The sequence below is a fragment of the Melanostigma gelatinosum genome (genome assembly GCF_949748355.1).
Source record: "Melanostigma gelatinosum genome assembly, chromosome: 9".
Taxonomy (NCBI): Eukaryota; Metazoa; Chordata; class Actinopteri; order Perciformes; family Zoarcidae; genus Melanostigma; species Melanostigma gelatinosum.
The window spans coordinates 2,448,219-2,467,115 of NC_136642.1; the positions used below are offsets into that span (position 1 = coordinate 2,448,219).

General features: G+C 39.2%; 1 protein-coding gene across 2 annotated transcripts in view; it reads right to left on the reverse strand.

Annotated features, from left to right (window-relative positions):
- Window positions 1-8,863, reverse strand: part of LOC306782204 (uncharacterized protein) — a 30,224-nt gene extending 21,361 nt beyond the window's left edge. For both annotated transcript variants that reach the window (XM_079275449.1, XM_079275448.1), the window contains exon 1: window positions 8,823-8,863. The gene's annotated coding sequence lies outside the window, so the exon portion shown is untranslated. The remainder of the gene's footprint in view (window positions 1-8,822) is intronic.
- Between the last annotated feature and the right edge of the window lie 10,034 nt (window positions 8,864-18,897).

Consider the following 18,897-nt stretch of genomic DNA (forward strand, 5'->3'; position numbering starts at 1 on the left):
CTTCATCCTTCAGTTTATCACAAACATTCATCAACCCATAAAGGAACACTTCATCCTTCAGTTTATCACAAACATTCAACATCAACACATAAAGAAACACTTCATCCTTCAGTTTATCACAAACATTCATCAACACATAAAGGAACACTTCATCCTTCAGTTTATCACATTCATCATCAACACACAAAGAAACACTTCATCCTTCAGTTTATCACAAACATTCAACATCAACACTTCATCCTTCAGTTCATCACAAACATTCATCATCAACACAAAGGAACACTTCATCCTTCAGTTTATCACAAACATTCAACATCAACACATAAAGGAACACTTCATCCTTCAGTTTATCACAAACATTCAACATCAACACATAAAGAAACACTTCATCCTTCAGTTTATCACAAACATTCAACATCAACACAAAGGAACACTTCATCCTTCAGTTTATCAGAAACATTCATCAACAACACATAAAGAAACACTTCATCCTTCAGTGTATCACAAACATGCATCATCAACACATAAAGGAACACTTCATCCTTCAGTTCATCACAAACATTCATCATCAACACATAAAGAAACACTTCATCCTTCAGTTTATCACAAACATTCATCATCAACACATAAAGGAACACTTCATCCTTCAGTTCATCACAAACATTCATCATCAACACAAAGGAACACTTCAAATGTAATCTAAAAACATAATCTCGTGTAGTTGATAATCATAAAGCATATTTCTAGAAAACACAACGCAAGTTTCCACATAAATATATATTTACAAACACACATGAATGAATCCAAATGAGGTCTGTGAACTACAAGTAGCCTACAGATCTAACAGGAAGTGACTGTTTCTTTGACTTCCTGTAGGCTGAAATCGCCCCTGCTGCTTCCGCCTTATCTCATCTACTTTCCAGGCGAGAAGCAGTTAATCTGCAAAGTTAAATTAACCTTTATTAACTTTATTAATTCATATTTGTTTTCTACCAGATATGTTGGAGCAGCGTTTACCGTGAATCTCAGCATAGAGGCGCACTAACATGTACGTGTCTGCTGAGTTGAGCGCAGTGTTAGTTACCGTAATGTTACGTTCGCGCGCGCGTAAGAGAGTAATAACGATGTGAACGATCTGTTTGAAGCTTGTTCTTGTTTTACTTTATTTAATTATTAATTCTGTGTTTCTGAGTCTGAGCTCCAGAAAGAAAAACAACTGATTTAGTCTTTAGTCCAACTGTGATTCCTCCAGTTTATGTACGTTTATTGAACAAATCAAACATCAGCTGACCTCCATTAAAGGAACAGGGATCATTCAGAATAAAAAATAGAACGCTTTTAGCTGCTGATGCGACAGGAGGAAGAGGAGGAGGAAGATCTGATCAGAACTGTACAACAAAAACTAACCAAACACAAAACCTTACAAAAAAGAAAAAGATTAAAAGATGAAGATTTGTGTTAAAAACATCCACCAGAGCTCCGACAGCAACAACTCCATTAAAGTCATTGTGCCAACTTTGTTAAGTGCAATCCTTCATCTTCATCGTCATCAGTATAAAGGACAGCTGGTTAGTGATCTCGTGTTTTTTTGTTTTCATCAATATTACATCTATAAAACTAAAAAGATGAAATGAAAGAAAACGATCCCTTTTACAGTTTACGGTCAGAAACCGTAGAGAAACATCTGGCGCTGCAGATGTTTGCTTCCGTTTGATGATGAGCCTCCAGTGTGCTCTTATCTTACAGTTGACTTGTTTACTGTACGTGTTGTCTGTTACCAAGAGAAGAGAAGAATCGTATCTTATATTCCAGATCACCTCAGAAGAGTTTCATTCCAAACATCGACACTGAAACGTGAGATTAAAATAACTAACGTCAAACATCCTGAGGACGATGTCAATTAATATTCATGACTTTTAAACGACGCGTAAAGAGACAGTTCACCCTAAAATGTATCAATCTATAATCAATCACGTTCACAGGTTGATTTGGTAGATTTGGCGTCAAATCAATCATTTTTACTCTTCTAAGCAGAAAATTTAGATTTTATTATTTTACACTTTTGGGATGAAAATACTGATTTAATTTTGTGTCACACGATGAATCTTAAACAGTTAAACAGCAAATAATCCGTTGTTTTGGTCCGAGACGAAATAATAATCACTCAACGAACTATTTGCTAATTCAGGTTTTGCTCCAATTATGTGCCTTTTTAAATCGAGATGTGAGGAATGAAACTCTTCAGTCGGCAGGAAGAGAAACTACAGTCGCCTTCTTCGAGCGATCACATGACCCACACGTCACATGACTCACATGGAAAGTGTAGGAGAAGAAGCTGTAGTGCTGCAGCATAAAGGAGGCGGAGGGGCGGCCATGTTGGCTGGAGCTGGTGAGATTACGCAAGAGTTCAAGGCACGAGGATGGGCGCGTTTGTTTTGTGACACAAGAGGGGGGAGGAGTCACTGACGGGAAGATTATGATGAAAGACAAGATCATGTGATGACGTTTGCTTTTCATTCACTGGAGGTCCTCTGCTCTCTCGCCCTCGTTCACATGAAACTTTATTTTTAACCCTCAGACTGTTAATGTGACGTTGTCACCGCGTGTCATGTGACGAAGAACAAACCAATCAGTCTTTTCTTAAATAGTCTGCAGTGAACATGTGGAGAAGTTCATCATTTTAGTGGAAGAAAGAGACTTTATACAGATCTTTACACCATGTGACCTACTGCTACATGACCTCAAACTCCTCATCATCAACAGCCCACCTTTCATACTTTACATTTAAAAAAAACGTGTTTTCTGTCTTACCAGATATAAACAGAATAAAGGATGGAATACAAGGCCAGACACACGCATATTTCCACATAAATATATATTTACTAACGCATGAATAAATCTGAACGAGGTCTGCAAACAAACGACAGGTAGCCTATAGATCGGATCTAACATGATGGAACTATTTCTGTGACTTCCTCTGTATTCATACGTTAGTCTGGCGCAAACATTCATCAACCCATAAAGTAACACTTCATCCTTCAGTTTATCACAAACATTCAACATCAACACATAAAGAAACACTTCATCCTTCAGTTTATCACAAACATTCATCAACACATAAAGGAACACTTCATCCTTCAGTTTATCACATTCATCATCAACACACAAAGAAACACTTCATCCTTCAGTTTATCACATTCATCATCAACACACAAAGAAACACTTCATCCTTCAGTTTATCACAAACATTCAACATCAACACTTCATCCTTCAGTTCATCACAAACATTCATCATCAACACAAAGGAACAATTCATCCTTCAGTTTATCACAAACATTCAACATCAACACATAAAGAAACACTTCATCCTTCAGTTTATCACAAACATTCATCATCAACACATAAAGTAACACTTCATCCTTCAGTTTATCACAAACATTCAACAACACATAAAGGAACACTTCATCCTTTAGTTTATCACAAACATTCAACATCAACACATAAAGAAACACTTCATCCTTCAGTTTATCACACACATTCATCATCAACACATAAAGAAACACTTCATCCTTCAGTTTATCACAAACATTCATCATCAACACAAAGGAACACTTCATCCTTCAGTTCATCACAAACATTCAACATCAACACATAAAGAAACACTTCATCCTTCAGGTTATCACAAACATTCATCATCAACACAAAGGAACACTTCATCCTTCAGTTTATCACAAACATTCAACATCAACACATGAAGAAACACTTCAGCCATCAGTTTATCACAAACATTCATCATCAACACAAAGGAACACTTCATCCTTCAGTTTATCACAAACATTCATCATCAACACATAAAGAAACACTTCATCCTTCAGTTCATCACAAACATTCATCATCAACACAAAGGAACACTTCATCCTTCTGTTTATCAGAAACATTCATCATCAACACATAAAGGAACACTTCATCCTTCAGTTTATCACATTCATCATCAACACACAAAGAAACACTTCATCCTTCAGTTTATCACAAACATTCAACATCAACACTTCATCCTTCAGTTCATCACAAACATTCATCATCAACACAAAGGAACACTTCATCCTTCAGTTTATCACAAACATTCAACATCAACACATAAAGGAACACTTCATCCTTCAGTTTATCACAAACATTCAACATCAACACATAAAGAAACACTTCATCCTTCAGTTTATCACAAACATTCAACATCAACACAAAGGAACACTTCATCCTTCAGTTTATCAGAAACATTCATCAACAACACATAAAGAAACACTTCATCCTTCAGTGTATCACAAACATGCATCATCAACACATAAAGGAACACTTCATCCTTCAGTTCATCACAAACATTCATCATCAACACATAAAGAAACACTTCATCCTTCAGTTTATCACAAACATTCATCATCAACACATAAAGGAACACTTCATCCTTCAGTTCATCACAAACATTCATCATCAACACAAAGGAACACTTCAAATGTAATCTAAAAACATAATCTCGTGTAGTTGATAATCATAAAGCATATTTCTAGAAAACACAACGCAAGTTTCCACATAAATATATATTTACAAACACACATGAATGAATCCAAATGAGGTCTGTGAACTACAAGTAGCCTACAGATCTAACAGGAAGTGACTGTTTCTTTGACTTCCTGTAGGCTGAAATCGCCCCTGCTGCTTCCGCCTTATCTCGTCTACTTTCCAGGCGAGAAGCAGTTAATCTGGAAAGTTAAATTAACCTTTATTAACTTTATTAATTCATATTTGTTTTCTACCAGATATGTTGGAGCAGCGTTTACCGTGAATCTCAGCATAGAGGCGCACTAACATGTACGTGTCTGCTGAGTTGAGCGCAGTGTTAGTTACCGTAATGTTACGTTCGCGCGCGCGTAAGAGAGTAATAACGATGTGAACGATCTGTTTGAAGCTTGTTCTTGTTTTACTTTATTTAATTATTAATTCTGTGTTTCTGAGTCTGAGCTCCAGAAAGAAAAACAACTGATTTAGTCTTTAGTCCAACTGTGATTCCTCCAGTTTATGTACGTTTATTGAACAAATCAAACATCAGCTGACCTCCATTAAAGGAACAGGGATCATTCAGAATAAAAAATAGAACGCTTTTAGCTGCTGATGCGACAGGAGGAAGAGGAGGAGGAAGATCTGATCAGAACTGTACAACAAAAACTAACCAAACACAAAACCTTACAAAAAAGAAAAAGATTAAAAGATGAAGATTTGTGTTAAAAACATCCACCAGAGCTCCGACAGCAACAACTCCATTAAAGTCATTGTGCCAACTTTGTTAAGTGCAATCCTTCATCTTCATCGTCATCAGTATAAAGGACAGCTGGTTAGTGATCTCGTGTTTTTTTGTTTTCATCAATATTACATCTATAAAACTAAAAAGATGAAATGAAAGAAAACGATCCCTTTTACAGTTTACGGTCAGAAACCGTAGAGAAACATCTGGCGCTGCAGATGTTTGCTTCCGTTTGATGATGAGCCTCCAGTGTGCTCTTATCTTACAGTTGACTTGTTTACTGTACGTGTTGTCTGTTACCAAGAGAAGAGAAGAATCGTATCTTATATTCCAGATCACCTCAGAAGAGTTTCATTCCAAACATCGACACTGAAACGTGAGATTAAAATAACTAACGTCAAACATCCTGAGGACGATGTCAATTAATATTCATGACTTTTAAACGACGCGTAAAGAGACAGTTCACCCTAAAATGTATCAATCTATAATCAATCACGTTCACAGGTTGATTTGGTAGATTTGGCGTCAAATCAATCATTTTTACTCTTCTAAGCAGAAAATTTAGATTTTATTATTTTACACTTTTGGGATGAAAATACTGATTTAATTTTGTGTCACACGATGAATCTTAAACAGTTAAACAGCAAATAATCCGTTGTTTTGGTCCGAGACGAAATAATAATCACTCAACGAACTATTTGCTAATTCAGGTTTTGCTCCAATTATGTGCCTTTTTAAATCGAGATGTGAGGAATGAAACTCTTCAGTCGGCAGGAAGAGAAACTACAGTCGCCTTCTTCGAGCGATCACATGACCCACACGTCACATGACTCACATGGAAAGTGTAGGAGAAGAAGCTGTAGTGCTGCAGCATAAAGGAGGCGGAGGGGCGGCCATGTTGGCTGGAGCTGGTGAGATTACGCAAGAGTTCAAGGCACGAGGATGGGCGCGTTTGTTTTGTGACACAAGAGGGGGGAGGAGTCACTGACGGGAAGATTATGATGAAAGACAAGATCATGTGATGACGTTTGCTTTTCATTCACTGGAGGTCCTCTGCTCTCTCGCCCTCGTTCACATGAAACTTTATTTTTAACCCTCAGACTGTTAATGTGACGTTGTCACCGCGTGTCATGTGACGAAGAACAAACCAATCAGTCTTTTCTTAAATAGTCTGCAGTGAACATGTGGAGAAGTTCATCATTTTAGTGGAAGAAAGAGACTTTATACAGATCTTTACACCATGTGACCTACTGCTACATGACCTCAAACTCCTCATCATCAACAGCCCACCTTTCATACTTTACATTTTAAAAAAACGTGTTTTCTGTCTTACCAGATATAAACAGAATAAAGGATGGAATACAAGGCCAGACACACGCATATTTCCACATAAATATATATTTACTAACGCATGAATAAATCTGAACGAGGTCTGCAAACAAACGACAGGTAGCCTATAGATCGGATCTAACATGATGGAACTATTTCTGTGACTTCCTCTGTATTCATACGTTAGTCTGGCGCAAACATTCATCAACCCATAAAGTAACACTTCATCCTTCAGTTTATCACAAACATTCAACATCAACACATAAAGAAACACTTCATCCTTCAGTTTATCACAAACATTCATCAACACATAAAGGAACACTTCATCCTTCAGTTTATCACATTCATCATCAACACACAAAGAAACACTTCATCCTTCAGTTTATCACATTCATCATCAACACACAAAGAAACACTTCATCCTTCAGTTTATCACAAACATTCAACATCAACACTTCATCCTTCAGTTCATCACAAACATTCATCATCAACACAAAGGAACAATTCATCCTTCAGTTTATCACAAACATTCAACATCAACACATAAAGGAACACTTCATCCTTCAGTTTATCACAAACATTCAACATCAACACATAAAGAAACACTTCATCCTTCAGTTTATCACAAACATTCATCAACACATAAAGGAACACTTCATCCTTTAGTTTATCACAAACATTCAACATCAACACATAAAGAAACACTTCATCCTTCAGTTTATCACACACATTCATCATCAACACATAAAGAAACACTTCATCCTTCAGTTTATCACAAACATTCATCATCAACACAAAGGAACACTTCATCCTTCAGTTCATCACAAACATTCAACATCAACACATAAAGAAACACTTCATCCTTCAGGTTATCACAAACATTCATCATCAACACAAAGGAACACTTCATCCTTCAGTTTATCACAAACATTCAACATCAACACATGAAGAAACACTTCAGCCATCAGTTTATCACAAACATTCATCATCAACACAAAGGAACACTTCATCCTTCAGTTTATCACAAACATTCATCATCAACACATAAAGAAACACTTCATCCTTCAGTTCATCACAAACATTCATCATCAACACAAAGGAACACTTCATCCTTCTGTTTATCAGAAACATTCATCATCAACACATAAAGGAACACTTCATCCTTCAGTTCATCACAAACATTCATCATCAACACATAAAGAAACACTTCATCCTTCAGTTTATCACAAACATTCATCATCAACACATAAAGGAACACTTCATCCTTCAGTTTATCACAAACAGTCATCATCAACACATAAAGAAACACTTCATCCTTCAGTTTGTCACAAACATTCATCATCAACACATAAAGGAACACTTCATCCTTCAGTTCATCACAAACATTCATCATCAACACAAAGGAACACTTCATCCTTCAGTTTATCACAAACATTCATCATCAACACATAAAGGAACACTTCATCCTTCAGTTCATCACAAACATTCATCATCAACACAAAGGAACACTTCATCCTTCAGTTTATCACAAACATTCATCAACACATAAAGAAACACTTCATCCTTCAGTTTGTCACAAACATTCATCATCAACACATAAAGGAACACTTCATCCTTCAGTTCATCACAAACATTCATCATCAACACATAAAGGAACACTTCAAATGTAATCTAAAAACATAATCTCGTGTAGTTGATAATCATAAAGCATATTTCTAGAAAACACAACGCAAGTTTCCACATAAATATATATTTACAAACACACATGAATGAATCCAAATGAGGTCTGTGAACTACAAGTAGCCTACAGATCTAACAGGAAGTGACTGTTTCTTTGACTTCCTGTAGGCTGAAATCGCCCCTGCTGCTTCCGCCTTATCTCGTCTACTTTCCAGGCGAGAAGCAGTTAATCTGCAAAGTTAAATTAACCTTTATTAACTTTATTAATTCATATTTGTTTTCTACCAGACATGTTGGAGCAGCGTTTACCGTGAATCTCAGCATAGAGGCGCACTAACATGTACGTGTCTGCTGAGTTGAGCGCAGTGTTAGTTACCGTAATGTTACGTTCGCGCGCGCGTAAGAGAGTAATAACGATGTGAACAGTTTACATTGCGCGGCAACAAACTCCCCAAAAAGGTCCCAACATGTTCAATCTGCCACTTAGCTCGCGTTAGCTGAGAAGCTATGAAAGGTTTACCTCGTAGTGGAGCAGCGGGCTGTGTTCATCTGTCAGTTTCCTCATTTTAACTTCCTGATGGCGGTTTCTCTGAAGGGCGGGGACTAATGCGGAGCCAACTCCACTGATTGGATGAAGGACTGATGACGTCTCTTCTTCTTCTTTTAGTTTAATGGCGGACTATCAACCAACGTTTAAGGTGCATACCGCCCCCTACTGTACCGGAGTGTGTACCATCATAACTTTATGACAATTGTCATTTAAACACAATAATAATGTTATCATTCATCAATGAAATAAAGAAAATACTTCATATGAAAGTTATATTGTGGATATTACACCCGTTCCATTCACAAATGTACATGAAGCACTTTATATACTGTATATGTAATTAATATATTATATTACTATAATTTTATATTTATATTACATTAATATTATATTATATTAGTGCATATTAATAGTGTAGTATTACACATTATCAAGTATAATAACACACGATCGTCAAGATATTTTTACAGTTGAAGTGCAATATTTAGAGGGGAAAGTGTAACGTTAATGTTTTAAGAATTAAAGAATTCAAACTCAACAGTTTTTCTCTCAATGCACTGACGTCATTCTCACATCATGACTTTCTTTTCCACTTTCTTTCCACTTGTCAAAAGACAAAAACTGGTGATTGAAAAGTGACGAGCTCATGTTTCTACTGAGCAGTTCTGCTTCACTCACTAAAACACACTTTCTACTAATAACTACCCACAGTTCTCTCCATTACTCATCAGTTCAAACTACAGAAGCATTAGAAACCTGTGGAAACACCTGTAACCATTACGATCAGGTAGAAATCACAGCTGGAAGCTATCAACAGCATGCAGCTTTGCTCTTTGGTGTGCACAACAATGGCGGCGTGTCGATGAGAACAAACACGCTGCGTTTGTGTTCAGAGTTATTGTGGGAGGTTCCAGTGTGTTACAGTCATTGTTCCTATTGTTTAGCAGCCAATCAGGAGCTGAAGCTGAGCAGGTGTGTGGACAGGTGGAGCTGGAACACAAACACGAGTCAGCTGCTGTGGACTGAAGGTGTGCTCTGTGTTCTGCTGTCACACTGCCCTCTAGTGGAACCACGCAGTCATTACACTGCAGAGGGTTCGTCTCAACTAACAGAGAGAATATGAAACAACATACAGAAATAAAATGAAATCCAACAGCAGGGCTATCTCAATTTAACGTACAGCTATGAAGTAAAAAAACACTTCAGAGCGTTCTTGTCTTCAACACGTTTCAGTGACTTACTGAAGAGTTTGAATTCGTTCCTCACGCATCAAACTGGGTTTAGTCTTCAAGTATCTGATTCTATGTACAAAGAACTGTCTTCACACACTGCAGAGTTTTTATCATGTGAACATGATGGAAACCAGCTGCTTCATTCAGGGAAACATCCAGAGCCCGTTTCACTTGATGGAGCGACATGTTCAAACCGTGGGACATCTGAAACACCTCGGTGTAGTTCTGGACTCTGAAGGTGAAGATCTCTGAAGATACAGAGGATATTTTCAAGAGATGCTCACAGAGACTTTTTAGTGCGAGTGCACAAAATGAAATAAAAGCATTTTCATGAGATTACAGGAAGTATTATGTGATATCCATGTCGTTAATATGTACAGGATATGAACGATGTCTGTTTCCATGTTGTAATCTTCAAAGCTCCTCATATTAAACTAGACATTCAAAGTTATCAGAAGAACTTTAACTTCTTTAATATAAAGATCATTTTTATCTTTTATTCGATTCAACAAACTTAATTACAGACTCACAATGTTGCTGCACGTTAAACTACGACAGTGCTTCAAAACGAATGATTTTAATAACTTAAAAAGAAAAACAGGTTTTTATGACTCATCGTAATCATTAAACATAATCGTAATTATTTAAGAGATATTTGATTTCAAATGAAAGTAAATAGTTAAGTTACAAAATTATACATGAAGCTCGTTATCTAAATTATAATAGTGTTTACGTCATATTTATTTATTTTGTTTGTTGAGAATTTGTTGTAAATGTTTACTGCTTATTTTATCGTTTATTCTTGTTTAATGTTCCTCTGATCTCTTTTAGACAGATTCATTATTTCAAAGCTCATCTAAACACAAATCTGAAGAAAGTTATTCGATTTTACACATAATCTGAGAAAACCTCTTCAACATTTCCGTCTTTGAGCTAAATTAAATGTAACAATCTAGAATCAATCTACGAGCTGAATGAAGACAACACACAACACCAAACAGTCCGTTCTTTAAGCAAAACATTTATATATATATAATATATAACATATATATACTTCAAAGATCTCTGAAGGAATTAGTATCAAACAATGATCTGCTGCGTTACATTCTGATTGAAGCCCTTTTTGTTTAGAATCTTTTCAAAATAATTAAAAATGAAAATAAGAAAAAGAAAAGACGCCGTCAAACGGCAACAAAGAGAAAACATTTACATTAAAAACAAATCAACAAAACCCCAAAAACACTGGATGACCTCAACACAAAGTCTCTTCTTCTTCTGGAGCTTTCAACAAGCAGAGGAACAGGAAGTAAGTGCACCTTTGAGTTTATCCAAGACGAAGAAGTTCAGCGTCAACAAATGGCATTGGTCGCCTCCGTTGGTTTCATGCCGTTGACTTCCATTAATTGTCATTTCTTTCTTAATATTTCTTAAAATGCAGACGGATGTGATGAAGCTCAAGACCCTTTAACTTACTCTAGACCACAGACCTCCATCAGGTGGGATTCTATCTTTTAGATGTTTTAGTGAAGTTTGACGAACACAGTCGTACATTCTGTCATCATGTCACTTACGCATGAAAATAATAGTGAAATAAATGTTTCCCCTCTTTGTGGCCTCCAGGCTAATTTCACATTATTACAACTTCCTGGTCCGTCACGTGATGTCATCAGGGCCCAAAAAGACCTTTACCCATTGACTTACATTGAGCATAATTACATTGTTGAGGTGAATCAACTTCCCAGTGTTGTGAGAAAAAACTTTATCTCCCACACTCAGAGCGGATTTAAGAGGATAATGAAAGCTCTCAAGAGGCGTTTAGTTATATCAAAAGCAATAGGTTTATTATGAACAGAGTTATTCAGCCCAGCAGTTATACGTGCACGGGTCACTAATAGCTTCACTCTCAGAGATCCACCATAAGCACACACTTCAACATAGCAGCGTGATGCTTTTTGTAGGGTTCCTCTTATGGAAGCCCATTGGTCCAAGTCAAAGATGCAGGCGTAGCGTGTTTGTACACGTATGACACCTGGGTGGAGCCTGGACAAATCCGTCCACACTGGCCCGTCCCAGAAGGCGTGGTCATCTGTCAGTGTGTGGTGGAATGTTGTCGACTGCGGGGGGGAGAAGTGGAAACGTCTAGGGCGTTGTCTCTTTCCTGTATCTCACTCGTCTGTTGTTCTTCCTTTAACTAAAATGGCGGCCTATCCCTTGTGACGCAGTTAAGTCAGTAATCTCCCTCTTGCTTCTCCCTTGCGTGTACTGTGTGTATTGCGTGAGTGGTTATTAAAGCTGCATATAAGCTATTTTATCCCTACTAATTGCAAACAGTAGAAGGTGTAAACTATTACACCTTAAAAGAAATAATTTTCTCAACACCAGTACAAACAAAAGAAGATCCCGTATTTAAATATTCAGGTCCTGGACCGAGAGGGCGGGGCTAAAGGAACCACAGTCCTGTGGTTCCAAACCACAGGACTGTGTACAAACATCTGGCGCTGCAGATGTTTGCTTCCGTTTGATGATGAGCCTCCAGTGTGCTCTTATCTTACAGTTGACTTGTTTACTGTACGTGTTGTCTGTTACCAAGAGAAGAGAAGAATCGTATCTTATATTCCAGATCACCTCAGAAGAGTTTCATTCCAAACATCGACACTGAAACGTGAGATTAAAATAACTAACGTCAAACATCCTGAGGACGATGTCAATTAATATTCATGACTTTTAAACGACGCGTAAAGAGACAGTTCACCCTAAAATGTATCAATCTATAATCAATCACGTTCACAGGTTGATTTGGTAGATTTGGCGTCAAATCAATCATTTTTACTCTTCTAAGCAGAAAATTTAGATTTTATTATTTTACACTTTTGGGATGAAAATACTGATTTAATTTTGTGTCACACGATGAATCTTAAACAGTTAAACAGCAAATAATCCGTTGTTTTGCTCCGAGACGAAATAATAATCACTCAACGAACTATTTGCTAATTCAGGTTTTGCTCCAATTATGTGACTTTTTAAATCGAGATGTGAGGAATGAAACTCTTCAGTCAGCAGGAAGAGAAACTACAGTCGCCTTCTTCGAGCGATCACATGACCCACACGTCACATGACTCACATGGAAAGTGTAGGAGAAGAAGCTGTAGTGCTGCAGCATAAAGGAGGCGGAGGGGCGGCCATGTTGGCTGGAGCTGGTGAGATTACGCAAGAGTTCAAGGCACGAGGATTTATCCTTGATAAAATAACTGCTCTATCTCAAATACGAAATATTGTCCATGCCCAAGTGCTTGTGTATTTTCTTGTTTCAGGGATGAGAGTTTGACAACCGAACAGCGCTGCATGGATCCAGTCTTGTTGTCTGTTGAACACTAGTTAAAGGCAGGATTGTACAGTACAGGATTGTACAGTTGACGACCAACGAAAACCTCCGACGTCTCCTGGTGAACTCTGTGGAGAAAACATGATCCGTTAGCGGTGGCGACTGAACTGTTTTCAGGTGTAACTGAACACTGAACAATAAAAGCAGAAACATACGCCAGTGACTTGAACATGCAGCTCGTTATGGAGAAAGTGTTCTAAGTCAGTGCAAGAGACGGATGAGGTAGATCTGATTGTTTAAAGACTAAGCAGACAGATTTAATTCAACAATGCCGTGATATTAGTGTTATATAATATAGTAAACCATTCTCGTTGACTTTGTGCTGAAAAAGTTCTGTTGACTTACTCAGAACCTGAATCTTGCTGTTTGAAAACCAGAGGGAAATCCATGGACCTGTCACTCTTCATGGACACACATGACGGTTCAGGAGAATCTGCTCTCTTCTGCTCGGTCCTAAAAAAAATGGTGGAAGTATATGAAGCTTCATGACTGAATGACTGAATGAATTCATGTTTTTTATGGCTCTGGAGCTTTAGCAGAAATCCACAGCGGACATGCTAATCTTTGGCTTCGTGCTCAGCATGCAGTGTTTCACAAACGTAGACTTTACTTGGGCGGGCCACCCAGGTATATAAACAGCATTCACATTTTTGTATCTAGCCGAGAGAACGACGCCATCGAATGGCTCGTGGACGAGTAGTGGCAGGTCACCGGATGGAGAGCTTCGGTGCATCATATTCAGGACTAAGCAAACTGATTTAATATAGTTATACCCCTTAATTCATACAGAAACAGTTCTGTTGACTGACTTAGAAATTGATTCTTGCCGTTTGAAAACCAGAGGGAAATCCATGGACATGCCACTCTTCATGGACACACAGGTTGGTGCAGGAGAATCTGCTCTTTCCTGCTCAGTCCTGTAGAAAAGGCAGGTGGAAGCATATGAAGCGTAATGACTGTGAAGAAGTTTTAGTCATTCTGCATCTGAGTTCAAGAATACAAACGAACAAAAACACTGAACTATAGAGTGGTCTCGTGTGACGTCACAGTTTTAGCTGTCGGCCATGTTGGAGTACACACAAAGCCACTGGCATGCACGGCTAAGTCGCATAACCTATCGGTGGTGAACTTTTGTGCTGTCTTTGGTTGTGGCAGCAGAGCTGTTAGACAAGAAATCATTCTTTGGTTTGCCAGCGGTCATTACACATCAAGGAAATGACACGAAGGAGCTATCCAAGCGACGTCACGAGAAATGGCTGTCACGCATCTCTCGAGATATAAAGGAATGGAATTTGGCGTACACTAGAGCAGTGATTCTTAACCATAGGGCCGCGGCCCATGATTGGGCCGCGAGCGCCACCTAGAGGGCTGCGAAAAACTTTCAGTTTTGCACCTGTGGGCCGCGGGACCGCATAGGTTATCAATTGAAGACACCAGAGATATCACTGTTATCCATGAGACGCTCAGTTACAATACAGCTTCCCACCACCTGGTGGCGGTAATGCGTCAGTCAGTTGTTTAACAAGCTGCAATAAGCAGAAGAAGACACTCAGCTAGCCGCTAGCCTGTAGCGAAAGTTATGGATCAGTTATTAAAAAGAAAAAATGAAGACGACAGTGGTGCCATACCCCCCAAAAGTCTAAATGTGTGTGCAAGTACAACCCTGACTTTCTTAAGTACGGCTTTGTGAACGGAGGCAACGAGGCAGAGCCGAGGGCTCAGTGTGTGGAATGTGAGCTAATGCTATCAAACGAAGCACTGAGGCCTTCAAAAATAAAGCGACACGTAGCGACGAAACATCCAACGCTCGTGGGAAAGTCTGTTGGGCTTCTTGTTGTGTATGCAGGTTTACATACACATGATAATAAATGTCTTTGTGATCATCACATTCTATCATCTCATTTATTTAACAAGGGTTTTGCCTGTTCAACACCGGCATCCTCGATCCCCTCCCCTTCCGTTCCTACGGCTTGTTTGCGCAAATACGTCACAAAACATGTCCGTGTTTGGTGTCCCAGCATGCCCAAAATCCTCATCTTTGCAAAGAAATCATCGATTTTCTTTCATTTCTTATGGTTTCTCCACAAAAGGAGCCCACACACACTGTCCAAAGTCGCCATAACCGCTGCAAGTCGTATCTTGCAGCATTTCGACGGAAAAAGACACATTACAGACCCGACAACGTGCTAGCGGATGTTACCATGGAGCTAGTGGCTTCAGAAAACGCTAGTACTTATAGTACAAACCTTATCCTCCTCTTCCATAAACCGTCAACCAACGTTTGCGTAACTGAGCTATTCTCATTCTCGTTCGTGCGCTCGGTCGCAGCCATTAAGCGCAGCAAGTCCGCTACTCACACACCATGTCTTCGGCCATATATACATAGTTTTTGCAATTTGCAAAGGCTAATAATAAAAGGAAAATAATATAAAATCACAATATAAAGGGAGAAACACCTTTAGTGTGTCAGAATATCATGTGGTCACCATGTGTCCATTTGGGTCTCCAAATGTCCTTTTAGAGCTCCGCCTGGATCTCTTCATGAAGAAACTCTGTAGAATGGTCATACTTTCTCCAATCTTCTTCAAATTTGAGGCAGTTGTTCACTGATAGTGTAGTTACAGCCCTATACTGTCCTTTACCTGTACAGATACAGCCACCGGCAGTTATTTATACTGAAAGATACTTTTTTATTTTATGCGGACAAAAATCTTAAATTTTTACTGACTCCAAAGGCCCACTGCTCTGTTTCTGTATGACCTACAGGTTGTCTGACACGTTTGATGCATATAGTCAGAGTGGGCCCCGGCACACTTTGTACTTGAAAAGTTGGGCCCCGAGGTCAAAAAGGTTAAGAACCCCTGCACTAGAGTATGTGCGGATCACTTCATAAGTGGTCAGTGATTTTATTTAAAAATTCGTTTGTGAACAGTATTTAATAAAGGAAATTAAATTAAATTAAATTAAATTAAATTAAACTTGGACATGAGAAGGTTACCGAAGCTTCATCGGCCCGTGACAGCAGTCGGTACCAGAGACCGTCGAGCGTGTACAACAGGCGAAACACAGAGATGCAGCCTCAGCATTGCTTGATATGAGTTTAACGTCGGATCATGCATATGACAGCCCACCAGCAGCAGAGGATGAGGACGAGGATAAGAATAACCAAGCCAACCAGACAGACCTCGGTGGGGCCACGATTGCAGCAATGCAAGCTGAGATGCAGCGCCTACTCTCGGAAAATCTGAATTTGAAAAAGGAACTTTCCGATGAACGATCCATGTTTGATTCAGAATTTTTCGAAAATAATGATGAAAAAGTGAGATATTATTCTGGACTGCCGGACTTCTCAACCCTGCAAATTCTATACCATTTTATAGAACCACACATCCCATATTCTACTTGTGTAAGGACTGGGGGTGTTCACGAGATACGCGTAGATGTTGGCGTAGTTTACCGATGGAAGATAAGTAGGATCGGCACTGAAACCATCTGCACTCATCGTATAGGGATCCAAGTTACCAATAACCTTCAATTTGGCCAGGTAGCGAACCTTTGATGCACTATCCAGTGATTCAAAGTATGGTATTTTCGCCGCACTTCCTTGTTTACTCGCCGCCATGTAGGATCTGTATGTACTCCAACATGGCGGACAGACCTCATAACTAAGGAGATCGTGACGTCGGCGAGACCACTCTATTGTCAGAGGGAGCCAGCCTGTGGTGGTTTATTCATTGCATATGTTAGATCCTGGGGTACTTCTGGCCCGATACGGGGCTACTTACTGACTCAGCTCTCTATTAAAAGATTGTCGAGCTGGTGTTCTTGCGAGGGAACTCGCCTGGCTCTTCTAACTGCCGTTACTCCCGACGTCTACCCTGCTTCCTCCGGTCTGAGTGCACTCGGTCGAGGGGCCACCCTGACCCCGGGCGCTCCTACCGGTCGCGTCGGTTATGGCAGCTTCCCTCTTCTGGATCCGTGCTCTTGGTAAATGCCAGGTTAGGTTTTAACGGCTAGGATTACTTCTTTCTAAAACCGTAAGGGATTGTTAAGTGGATTCGGTCTCTAGGATAACCTTACAGAACTCAGTTGTTGGACATACAATGGATTTAACTTTTTACTGCCACGAGGAACTTTTACTACTTGAGCAAATGAATGCACTTGAGAAATTTACTTTAAATGCAGATTAGATATTTATTGCAGGTTATATTTAGTTAGTTTGCAAGGGTTAAGCTACAGCTCACATAAAATGTCACTACACTTGATTCGTTACGTTAATTTTCTTCTTCGATTATACTCATTAGTTTTAGATGCCGAGATGGTTCGGTTGGAGCTGGATGTCCAAAGGTGCGATGAAAAGGTTCTTTTGGAGTTGTTAGGAGTGAAGGTCTGGCCGGACCCTCGGTCCTCCTGCTCTGCAGCAGAGTCCGTTCAACAGTCCTCAAAACTCAGTACAAAGTCTTTCTAGGGCTGCTGCGTCTTCTCCGTTGTCCAGTTGGTAAAGGCGAGCAGCGGGGAGAGGTGATTCTCCGTCTTTCAATTTTTGTCCACGAACGGCGGTCTTCTTTCCGTGAACAGAGACGAAGTCCTCGGACGCGGCTGTCGAACGAGGTCCAGTGTTTCTCCATGGATGGCTCGGTCGGTGTCCCATCGTGAATTCCCGTCTTGCTGTTTGCAAGTTACTTCTTTTATCCATCATTTGGGCTGGTGTTCTGCCCCCTCCTGTCCAACACATGATCTCATCTCCCCACCCACTTGAGTGGGCGTTTGGTCCTGGACATGTCCAGACAAGTCCAGGCAAGTCCAGGCTTATCCTATATTATTCCTCTATGACTCATCTCTTGCAACAGTCTTTTCCTAACCACACCCATTAACATCTGTTCCTAACTTCACTCTTTTTGCTAACTCATCCTGACAAAACCCTTTTCCTACATCTCGGCTCCGGTCACCCAGAACATTTGTTAATCAGTTTTTACATTTGTTAAATCAGTTTAGTTAGTACACATTTGCTTATAAAATGATTATTGATCTCATCCTTAATCATTATTGTGCTTTGTGTCTTTTCTTCTCAACCATCATTATTTCCCCATCCCTTGAAGCAAACACCCTGCTTACTTCCTCTTTCTCCGTACTTTCTACACTCAGACTGCACTATACTCAGATACACTTATTATTATTATCAGGTTTACATTTGTTAAATCACTCTATGTATTAAACATTTGTTATGTAACAATCATACACTTTATCTTTCGATTACACTTTAACTATTGATTTCTGAGTATATGCTTTATGCTTTTTATATCCTGACCTTCCCCTGATCGTGTATGCATGTTTTCGAGGCAGCTCTGTGGGCTCAACTCTTCTTGACACACACATGCAGCTCTATGGGCGAACACAGGGGGTTGTCGTTGGTACAGAGGTTATTATAGTG